This window comes from Salvelinus sp. IW2-2015, unplaced genomic scaffold (genome assembly GCF_002910315.2).
Source record: "Salvelinus sp. IW2-2015 unplaced genomic scaffold, ASM291031v2 Un_scaffold1632, whole genome shotgun sequence".
In the NCBI taxonomy this organism is placed as follows: Eukaryota; Metazoa; Chordata; class Actinopteri; order Salmoniformes; family Salmonidae; genus Salvelinus; species Salvelinus sp. IW2-2015.
The window spans coordinates 361870-371737 of record NW_019943048.1 but is presented as its reverse complement, the minus strand read 5'-3'; the positions used below and the strand labels follow the sequence as shown (position 1 = coordinate 371737).

Sequence of the window (9868 nt, the reverse complement as noted above, 5' to 3'; positions counted from 1 at the left end):
TAGGCCTATAGATGATGTAGGCATAGATGATGTAGGCCATAGATGATGTAGGCCATAGGAGAGGGGTATGATGATGTAGGCATAGGATGATGTAGGCCATAGATGATGTAGGCCATAGATAGAAGCCATAGATGATGAGGCCATAGATGATGAAGGCCATAGATGATGAAGGCCATAGATGATGAAGGCCATATGATGATGAAGGCCATAGATGATGTAGGCATAGTGATGATGTAGGCCATGTAGATGATTGTAGGCCATAGATGATGTAGGCCATAGATGATGTAGGCCATAGATGATGTAGCTGATAGATGATGAAAGGCCATAGATGATGTAGGAATTGATGATGAAGGCCACAGATGATGAAGTGCCACAGATGAGTGGGCCAATAGAGGATGTAGGCCATAGATTGATGGTAGAGCATAGATGATGTAGGCCATAGATGATGAGGCCATATTGATGATGTAGGCATAAGATGATGTAGGCATAGATGATGTAGGCCATAGATTGATGCAGGCATAGATGGAATGAGGCCATAGAATGATGGTAAGGCGCATAGATGATGAAGGCCTAGATGAATGAAGGCCATAGATGATGTAGGCCATAGATGATGTAGGCATAGATGATGTAGGCACATAGATGATGAAGGCCAAGGATGATGTAGGCCATAGATGATGTGATGCCATAGATGATGAAAGGCCATAGATGATGTACGGCCATAGATGATGAAGTGCCATAGATGATGAAGGCATATAGACTGATAAAGGAATAGATGGATGAAGGCCATAGATGATGTAGGCCATAGATGTGAAGGCCTGATGATGAGCCATAGATGATGTAGGCCATAGATGATTGAAGGCCATAGATGATGTTAGGCCATAGATGATGAAGGCCATAGATGATGAAGGCCATAGATGATGAAGCCATAGATGATTGAAGAGCATACAGATGATGATGAAGGCCATAGATGATGTGGCCATAGATGATGAAGGCCTAGATGATAGGCCATAGAATGATGATAGAGCCGATAGATGGATGTAGGCCATAGATGATGTGGCCATAGATGATGTAGGCTATAGAATGGATGAAGGCCATAGATGATGAAGGCCATAGATGATTTAGATAGGCATAGATGATGAGGCCAATAGTATGATGAAGGCCATAGATGATGAAGGCCATAGATGATGTAGGCTTCATAGATGAATGAAAGGCGCATAGATGATGTAGGCAGTAGATGATGAAGGCCATAGATGATGAAGGCCATAGATGATGAAGGCCATAGATGATGTAGGCCATAGATGATGAAGGCCATAGATGATGTAGGCCATAGATGATGAAGGCCATAGATGATGAAGGCCATAGATGATGTAGGCCATAGATGATGAAGGCCATAGATGATGAAGGCCATAGATGATGAGGCCATTAGATGATGAGGCCATAGATGATGTAGTGCGGCATAGATGATGTAGGCCATAGATGATAGTAGGCCATAGATTGGATGAATGGCCATAGATGATGTAGGCCATAGATGATGAAGGCCATAGATGATGAAGGCCATAGATGATGAAGGCATAGATGATGGCCATAGATGATGTAGGCCATAGATGATGAAGGCCATAGATTGATGGCCATAGAGGATGTAGGCCATAGAGGATTGTAGGCATAGATGAAAAAAATAAAAAAGATTGATAAGGCCATAGATGATGAGGCATAGATGATGAGATGGCCATAGGATAGATGTAGGCATAGATGATGTAGGCCATATGATGATGAAGGCCATAGATGATGAGGCCATAGATGATGTAGGCATAGATGATGAAGGCATAGATTGATGTAGAGCCATAGATGATGTAGGCCATAGATGATGTTAGGCCATAGATGATTGAAGGCCATAGGATGAATGTAGGACCATAGATGAATGAAGGCCAAAGATGATGGTCGGCATAGATGATGAGGCCATAGATGATGTAAGGCCATAGATGATGAAGGCCATAGATGGATGTAGGCCATAGATGATGGAAGGCATAGCTGATGAAGCCATAGATTTGAAGGCTATGTGAAGGCCATAGACTGATGGCCATATGATGATGTAGGCCATAGATGATGAAGGCCATAGATGATGGCCATAGATGATGTAGGCCATAGAGGATGTAGGCCATAGAGGATGATGTAGGCATAGATGATGTAGGCCATAGATGATGAAGGCCATAGATGATGATAGGCCAATATATGATGATAGGCCATAGATGATGAAGGCCATAGATGATGAAGGCCATAGATGATGGCCATAGATGATGTAGGCCATAGATGATGAAGGCCATAGATGATGGCCATAGATGATGTAGGCCATTAGAAGGATGTAGGCATAGATGTTTATGCATCATCTATGGCCTACATCATCTATGGCCTACATCATCTATGGTCTACATCAAGACATCATCTATGGCCTACATCAAGACATCATCTATGGCCTACATCAAGACATCATCTATGGCCTACATCAAGACAGTATCTGTAACAAAGGAACACTACCAAAAATCGTTCAAATATACACTACCGTTCAAAAGTTTGGGGTCACTTAGACATTTCCTGCAAATGTTTTGTCCATTAAAATAGTGTAGACATTGTTAATGTTGTAAATGACTATTGTAGCTGGAAACGGCAGATTTTTTGTGGAATATCTACATAGGCGTAGAGGCCCATTATCAGCAACCATCACTCCTGTGTTCCAATGGCACGTTGTGTTAGCTAATCCAAGTTTATAATTTTAAAAGGCTAATTAATAATTAGAAAACCCTTTTGCAATTATGTTAGCACAACTGAAAACGGTTGTTCTGATTAAAGAAGCAATACAACTGGCCTTCTTTAGACTAGTTGAGTATCTGGGGCATCAGCATTTGTGGGTTCAATTACAGGCTCAAAATGGCCAGAAACAAATAACTTCCTTCTGAAACTCCTCAGTCTATTCTTGTTCTGAGAAATGAAGGCTATTCCATGCGAGAAATTGCCTTCACAGAAGAGCGCAAACTGGCTCTAACCAGAATAGAAAGAGGAGTGGGAAGCCCCGGTGCACAACTGAACAAGAGGATAAGTACATTGCATGCTCTTCAACCGATCGCTGCCCGCACCCACACACCCAACTAGCACCACTACTCTGGACAGTTCTGACTTAGAATATATGGACAACTGCAAATACCTAGGTGTCTGGCTAGACTGTAAACTCTATTTCCAGACTCATATTAAACATCTCCAATCCAAAATTAAATCTTGAATCGGCTTCCTATTTTGCAACAAAGCCTCCTTCACTCACGCTGCCAAACATACCCTCGTAAAACTGACTATCCTACCGATCCTCGTCTTCGGCGATGTCAAAAAATAGCCTCCAACACTCTACTCAGCAAACTGGATGCAGTCTATCACAGTGCCATCCGTTTTGTCACCAAAGCCCCATATACCACCCACCACTGCGACCTGTATGCTCTCATCGGCTGGCCCTCGCTACATATTCGTCGCCAGACCCACTGGCTCCAGGTCATCTATAAGTCTCTGCTAGGTAAAGCTCCGCCTTATCTCAGCTCGCTGGTCACGATAACAACACCCACCTGTAGCACGCGCTCCAGCAGGTATATCTCACTGGTCATCCAAAGCCACACTCTTTGGCCGCCCTTTCCTTCAGTTCTTGCTGCCAATGACAGGCGAATTGCAAAAATCACTGAAGTTGGAGACTTATATCTCCCTCTCTAACTTTAAGCATCAGCTGTCTTGAGCAGTTCACCGATCGCTGCAGCTGTACACAGCCCATCTGTAAATAGCCCATGCCAATTCTACCTATCTCATCCCCATTGTTTTTTATTTACTTTTTTCTCTTTGCCACACCAGTTTTCAGTATTTCTATTTGCACATCATCATCTTGGCTCATCTATCACTCCAGTGTTTATTTGCTAAATTGTAATTAACTTTGCTACTATGGCTATTTACTGCCTTGCCTCCTTACGCCATTTGCACACACTGTATAGACTTTTTACTGTGTTATTGACTGTATACGCTTTGTTTATTCCACGTGTAACTCTCTGTTGTTTGTTTGTGTCGCACTGCTTTGCTTTATCTGGCCAGGTCGCAGTTGTAATGAGAAACTTGTTCTCAACTGGCCTACCTGGTTAAATAAAGTTTAAATAAATAAATAAATAAAAATTTAGAATGTATCGTTTGAGAAACAGACGTCTCACAAGCTCCTCCAACTGGCTAGCTTCATTAAATAGTACCTGCAAACAACACCTCTGTCCAGTGGTCTGGTTTCCTTTGCCCATATTAATCTTTTATTTTTAAATTGGCTAGTCTGAGATATGGCTTTTTCTTTGCAACTCTGCCTAGAAGGTCAGCATCCGGGAGTCGCCTCTTCACTGTTGACGGTTGAGCTTTTCATTTCTCAGAAAAGAAAGACTGACGAGTTTCAGAAGAAAGTTCTTTGTTTCTGGCCATTTTGAGCCCCAATCAACACCAAACAAGGACATTTCTTTAGTGGCCTCCAACTTTTGAACGTTAGTGTAAGATTCCCCGGTATTACTCTAAGAATTTTTTTTCTTAACTGACTGCCTAGTTAATAAAGGTTAAAATAAATAAATGCAAATAAATGTACCTTGTAGGGTTCGATCCTCAACAGCCACAGCTGATGAATATTAAGAATGTGTCTGGTGTTTCTGAGCTGGTTCTTGAATGCTGCCTCCAGCTGATAATTGTACTTCATGAAGCAGACATAGGAGCTGTAGCCAGCCACCAGCATTATACTCTCATACACATGATGGTGTTGTCCAGGAAGAAGATTATCAACATGATCAGGTCTGAAAACAATACAGATGTTTATTCATCATAAGTAGGGGTTAGAGAACAACAGCAACGAGGTTAGAGGTTAGAGAACACAGCAAGAGTTAAGTAGAGAACACCAGTAAGAAGGGTTAGAGGTTAAGAGAACACAGTAAGAGGTTAGAGAAACACAGAAGACACACACAGGTTAGAGGACACAGTAAGAGGTTTAGAGGTTAGAGAACACAGTAAGAGGTTAGAGAACACAGTAAGAGGTTAGAGGACACGAGAGGTTAAGAGGTTAGAGAAACACATGTTAGAGGGTTAGAGCACAACAAGTTAAGAGGTTAGAGGAACCAGTAAGAGGTTAGAGACCATAGAGGTCTAAGAGGAAACAGAGCGCGTTAGAGTTAAGCACCAGTAAGAGGTTAGAGTGACACAGTAGGGTTAGAGGCACAGGTAATAGAGAGTGAAGCCATGAGTTAGAGGGTTAATTTTTCGAGACACGGTAGAGGTAAGCACAGAAGAGGTTTAGAGGACACAGTAGAGGTTAGAGGACACACGGTAAGAGGTCTAAGGTTAGACGGACACAGTAAAGAGGTTAGAGACGAAACGCTCACAGCAGGTTCAGAGTTACGCAGACAGAACGAAGTTCAGCGACCAATAAGAGGACGAGACTACGAGGTAAGGGTTTAGAGGTTAGAGGAAACAGTAAGAGGTTAGAGAACAACGCAGGAGGTTAGAGGTTGAGAACACAGTAAGAGGTTTAGAGGTTAGGAGTAACAGCAGCGCCGTAAGAGGTTAGCGGAACAGTAAGAGGTTAGAGGACAACAGTAAGAGGTTTTAGAGAGGGAACAGTAAGAGGTTAGAGAACACAGTAAGGAGGGTTAGAGAGACCGGTTAGAGGTTAAGAGGAACGTAAAGAGGGTTAGAGAACCAGTAAGAGGTTAGAGGTTAGAGAAACAAGTACAAGAGGTTAGAGGTTAGAGAACACGTAAGAGGTTAGAGGAACACAGTAGAGGTTAGAGGTTAGAGAACACAGTAAGAGGTTAAGAGAACACAGTAAGAGGTTAGAGGTTAGAGAACAACAGTAAGAGGTTAGAGGACACAGTAAGAGGTTAAGAGGAACGCAGTAAGAGGTTTAGAGGTTGACACAGTAAGAGGTTAGAGGTTAGAGAACACAGTAAGAGGGTTAGAGCACAGTAAATTAGGGTTAGAGAACACAGTCAAGAGGTTAGAGAACACAGTAGCAGGTTAAGAGTTAGAGAACCCAGTAAGAGGTTAGAGGTTAGAGAACACAGTAAGAGGTTAGAGAACACAGTAAAGAGGTTAGAGGTTAAGAAACTCAGTAAGAGTTAAGAGCTTAAGCAGAACACAAGTTAAAGTTAGAGCGTTAGAGAACAACAGTAAGAGGTTAGAGCCACGTTAAGAGGTGAGGAACATCTAACGCAAGATGTCTAGAGCGTTTTACGAAGAGTTAGGTGTTACTTAGTAGAAAGTAATTATAGAAGGTTACGGATTGATACACCATATTTTTATATATTGATTGTGTCTACTATGAGGACACAAGTAAGAGGTTAGAGGTTAGGGCACAGTAAAGGTAGAGGTTAGAGAACACAGTAAGAGGTTTAGAGAACCAGTAAGAGGTTAAGCGGTTAGGAACAGCAGTTAAGAGGTTAGAGGAACACAGTAAGAGGTTAGAGGACACAGTAAGAGGTTAGAGGACACAGCAGAGAGTAGAGGTTAGAGAACACAGTAAGGAGGTTAGAGCAGTATTAGAGAACACAGTAGAGGTAGAACAGTAGAGTTAGAGGACACAGTAAGAGGTTAGAGGTTAGAGAACACAGTAAGAGGTTAGAGGACACAGTAAGAGTTAGAGGTTAGAGAACACGTAATGAGGTTAGAGGAACACAGTAAGAGGTTTAGAGGTTAGAGAACACAGTAAGAGTTTAGAGACACAGCTAAGAGGTTAGAGAACACAGTAAGAGGTTAGAGGTTAGAGAACACGTAGAGGTTAGAGGACACAGTAAGAGGTTAGAGACCAGTAAGAGTAGAAGACACAGTAAGAGGTTAGAGAACACAGTAAGAGGTTAGAGGACACTCGGGGTTAGAGGTTAGAGGACACAGTAAAGACGGTTAGAGAACACAGTAAGAGGTTAGAGGTTAGAGAACACAGTAAGAGGTTAGAGGTTAGAGAACACAGTAAGGCAGGTTAGAGGACAGAAAAAAAACAGTAAGAGTTAGAGGTTAGAGAACACAGTAAGAGGTTAGAGAACACAGTTAAGAGGTTTAGAGGTTAGAGAACACAGTAAGAGGTTAGAGGACACAGTAAGAGGTTAGAGGACACAGTAAGAGGTTAGAGGACACAGGTAAGAGGTTAGAGGTTAGAAGAACACAGTAAGAGGTTAGAGGACACAGTAAGAGGTTAGAGTTAGAGAACACAGTAAGAGGTTAGAACCCAGTAACATTTAGCATCAAAGTAAGAGGTTAGAGGTTAGAGAACCAGTAAGAGGTTAGAGGAAGCACCAGTAAGAGGTTTAGAGACACAGTAAGAGGTTAGAGGACACAGTAAGAGGTTAGAGGTTTAGAGAACACAGTAAGAGGTTTAGAGAACATTAGAGGAAACACAGTTAAGAGGTTAGGAGACACAGTAAGAGGTTAGAGGCTCTATTGATTAGATAACACAGTAAGAGGTTTAGAGTTAGAGAACACAGCTAAGAGGGTTAGAGGTTAGTTTAGAACAGTAAAGAGGTTTAGAGGTTAAGAGAACACAAGTAGAGGGTTAGAGGGACACAGTAAAGTAGGTTAAGAGGTTGAGAACACAGTAAGAGGTTAGAGGTTAGAGAACACAGTCAAGAGGTTAGAGAACACAGTAAAGAGTTAGTAAATTGTCATGTTGTGAATAATAGTTGCGTCCCAAATAGCTTCAATTGCAATTATATGCAAGTGAGTGCTGGCCTTTATCCTTACATTTTTTGTGATTGAGATCGACTGTTGGCTCCAAGCACACTATAATTTATTTATGAGTGGAGCCTCTTCTCTCCCGTCCTTTGGACTCTATCTGGCCTTGATGGCCACATGTACTCTTAATCTCCACCTGGTACAGCCAGAGGAATATAGCCCCTCTGAGCCAGGTTCCTCTCTACAGTAGGTTTCTTCCTTCTAGGTAGTTTCTCCTGGCCACTGTGCTCCTGGCCACTCGCTTCTACCTTTGCTCTCTGAGGCCTACACCGAGTTACTGTAATGAACTTTGACAACTGCTGATGTAAAAAGCGCTGAGGTGTAGCATCTGCCTTTACCTGTGATGGTATATTATTACCTATGATGTAGAAGGAGACGTCCCTGAACAGGGGCCACCAGGTGAGGTGCAGCATCTCCCTGGAGAAGATGGCACACATCCCGATGACAAACAGGATATTGAACACCGCCGACCCCACGATCGTCCCGATGCCCACATTGCTATGAGAGATGAACACGCCAATCAGAGAGGTGAACAGCTCCGGAGCGGAGCCTCCTGCCGCCATGAAGGTTGCCCCGGCCACGTCGTCGGAGATGGCCAGCTGGTCTGTGATGACGCCGAGCGCAGGGACAAAAAATTCGTCGCACACAATGGCGAGTGAGACGAACATGTACATCATCCCGAAGATGTGGAGCGACACCCAGCCTCGTCTCCGGTCCTCCACGGAGAAGATATCAGTGGGGTAGTCTCCTTTCTGATGAGGGGCGTCCCCCGGGTCGGCAGGGGAGGATTGGGTGGTGTTGGGGACTAGATGGGTGGGTGGTGGGTTGGCCAGGGTGGGGATCTGAATGGGAGGCTCTGGGTCTACATAGATGCAGTGAACGATAGTCCGGATTGTAGTCACTGATGAGGATGATGATGATGATGATGATGAGACCTCAGTGGTAGTGGAGGGTGTGACATCATCTGTAGTCGTCTCAGAGTAATAATCGTACACTTCAGTTGTCATTAAATCTATAATTTCCTCCTCTTGTGTGTCAATACTGCGTCCCCCCTCCCTTAAGGTCTCCAATGCAACTTCCTCCAGGAGGGCCCCTGTCAGTCCCTCTCCATCCCCAGACCCCTCACCTATTTGGGGCAGGGCATGGGGCCAGGGTCCTGGGGAGAGCTTGGAGGTGATAGACAGCTGGTAGAGACAACACAGTAGAACAGCAGACAGGAGGAATATGACTCGGCTCAGTTTCAGTCTCTTCCTTTGGGTACTATACATTTACGAAGAGATGGTGATTGTGGTGTAATTTATTTGTGAACTCACTCCTCAGCTTGAGAAGTCGTTAATTGCACCATTCAATTGGATTCAGAATACGGGTCCCTGGCAGAGTGATTCAGAATACAGGTCCCTGGCAGAGTGATTCAGAACCAGGGTCCTGGCATGTGATGGATTCGTGTGGGAGTACAGGGTGGGGGCGTGGTCTGGCAGAGTGAGTGTGTGTGGGAATACAGGGGCCTGGGCCGGGGGTAGGTGTGTGTGAGTGTGTGTCGAATAAGGTCCTGGCAGAGTGATTCAGAAACAGGCCGGCGAGTGATTCAGAATACAGGCCCCTGGGAGGAGGAACGTGTGATTACAGATACAGGTCGGGTGTCGCGTGCCAGAGGGTTGGTGTGGGTCAGGGTACAGGGGGGTGGCGCCTGGCAGAGTGGATTCAGAAGCACATGGGGTCCTGGCAGAGTGATTCAGAGTACAGGTCCTGGCAGAGTAGCTTCAGAATACAGGGCCTGGCAGATGGGTGATTCAGATACAGGGCCCCTGGCAGAGTGAGTTCAGAATACATGGGGGTCCCCCCCATGGCAGAGTTGATTCAGAATACGGCCCTGGGCCAGAGTGATTCAGAACACAGGTCCCTGGCAGAGTGATTCAGAACACAGGTCCCTGGCAGAGTGATTCAGAATACAGGTCCCTGGCAGAGTGATTCAGGGAAGAATCCAACTCCTCCCCAACCTGTTGTAAAGGAAAGGAAACACCAAGTTTGAATGAATCAGATTCCGTATGAATAAAGCATCGATTTAATCTTATTTATTATGGTCTAAATGGCTAAACTGACCCCAGAT

At 44.2% G+C, this 9868-nt stretch overlaps 1 pseudogene; it reads right to left on the bottom strand.

Annotated features, from left to right (window-relative positions):
• The window catches only part of LOC112071530 (sodium/potassium/calcium exchanger 1-like), a 34625-nt pseudogene extending 25444 nt beyond the window's left edge, over window positions 1-9181 (bottom strand).
• Between the last annotated feature and the right edge of the window lie 687 nt (window positions 9182-9868).